We start from the raw sequence: 2344 nt of genomic DNA, 5'->3' as shown, positions 1-2344 counted from the left end.
GCCTCTTCGAAGAGCCGCATCATCTGCTGCGCCTCTTCCAGAGGCAACCATTGTTTGTGCTCTTCTTCTTCTTCCTCGGTTTTTCTGTTGTTTCGTTTCTTTTGTTTTTACTTTCTTGTTTTCTCTCTTTTCTTCATACATAAATAAATTTTAATAAACTCCTTTTAATTATCCCGTTTTTATTTACGACTCAAGTCCCTTATGATCAATATTTGCGGGTTTTCGTCATTAAATCAAACCCGGATTTTAAAGACTCGATTCGTTCATATCAAGTTTCTGGAATTCGTCCTTTGTACATGTTTTCATTGCTTATTTCCAGTTTATTTAGTCCTTTCAAGTTAGTTTCCGTCTTCGTAAGTAACCTAATTCGTTTTAACTCGTTTTATTTCATTTTTTAACCCGTTTTGATCTGTTTTAATTCGTGTTTATCTCTTTTATGACGGTTTCATATGTAATTAATATGTTAAATCACTTTCACTCGAGTCAAATATCGATAATCAATCATTAAAAACATCAACGAATGTTAATTGCTCGCAGTTCTGACTTCACAGCAAAAACTCACCTCAGGAACAGACGCAATGAAAGTTGCGCCTCTTCCAAGGGACGCAGCAATGATGCGCCTGTTCCGGGATGAGTTCTGTCCCTGAATTTCCATTCTTGCTTTGACTTAATCCTTAATTACGTCATTAATTTACTATTAGCCGTAATATCACCCCTAATCTGTTTTATTCATTACTTTAATCTTCAACTTTTCCATTTTCTTTTCTTTTCCTCAAATCGTCCCTCTTAAGTATATTTTTGACATAAATAAATCAATCTATTGTAATTTATTGTAATTTTAATTATCGTTATTTATTTATTGTATTTAATTATGTATGATTTATTTATTTTGTTTTTCACATGTAATTAATTCTAAACCCTAACTCGACAATAATAAGTGCTAATTAGTTGTTCACCGACTTAGTTTAATTCACATGTTAGGATTAAAACGTTGGATGTTGCATTGCATGCATATAATCGACGACATATCAACTATGAACGATTTCCCCAATCATTAGTAGAGGCGGCTATCGAGGCGGGCGGGATTAGGTGTTCAGTAAAAGGACTTCCTAATACGTACCCTCACCTCTTACTCCAGATCTCTGTGAACATCCTTGTTCATTGGCATCCACGGGAGTAATTCTAGACATAGAATGCTAAGGGTAACGAGTTCTTAGTGTTCATGTCACTACTTTGTGTCTTGACATGGCACGGGGTATTCAAACGGTTCCAATTTCACATAAAATTGGTGGCGACTCCACAAATGCAACGCTTGTCCCAAGCGCCCCCGTGGCCCATGTCCACAATAGTATGTTTGTGTCGGTAGTATATCACAGATGTTTTATCTTAGTTGTGTGATGATGATGGACATAGGGCCAAGAGTTATGCTTAAAATCGGTTATTTAAGGGTATGTTAGTCACCATCGGAGTGTATTAACATTTATGTGACGAATAAGAAGTTTGGAACCGAGTGAAAATGAAAACATTCTGCCCCAGGTGACACTCGACCTAGTGCACCATGCACTCGACCGAGTGGTCGCCTACTCGGCCGAGTGGCCTCCTACACTCGACCGAGTGGACTGCTTTGACCTTTGTTTTGTTGATATTTGACCAAATATTGAGCATGTACCCTTATTTCGCGGTTTATATTTGTTGACTTGTGTTGGATGACCATGATTGACCTCACATGGGAGATATTTCGTGAATTTTTTACATTTTGATTACATGATGTGACATTTTGCAAGTAAATGGAAAATCGTTGATTCGACATGAGCTGGTTGATGACAGAATTGATATGATAACCTTGTTGATGTGTGTTAATTGACGTGAATTCATTTCATTGCGTAAAAGTAAGATGAAAAAAGCAAGTTATGTGTTACATAGTGATCGGTTGCATGATTGTGATTATGGTGTTCTGTATAAGCAGAAGTGTTGATGATGGATGAGAACGGATATAGGAACACATGTGTGATCATGTGGTTGATTTGACATGGTATATGCGTGGCAAGATGTCAGAAAATGGGAATGTTGAATATTGTTGAGTCACATAACGAGTAATTTTTCATTAGTTGATTGTTTCCTAGAGTCCGCATATTCGTGATTGATGTGTATACATGGTAATGTATGAGATTTGACGTGATATAGATAGGTAATAATAATTGAGTTATACCCCGCGATATATATATATATATTCACATATATATATATATACACATATATATATATGTGTGTATATATATATACACACATATATATATACACATATATATATATACACACATATATATATGTGTATATATATATA

This window comes from Silene latifolia, chromosome 4 (assembly GCF_048544455.1).
Source record: "Silene latifolia isolate original U9 population chromosome 4, ASM4854445v1, whole genome shotgun sequence".
NCBI classification, from domain to species: domain Eukaryota; kingdom Viridiplantae; phylum Streptophyta; class Magnoliopsida; order Caryophyllales; family Caryophyllaceae; genus Silene; species Silene latifolia.
This window is presented reverse-complemented; position numbering follows the sequence as displayed.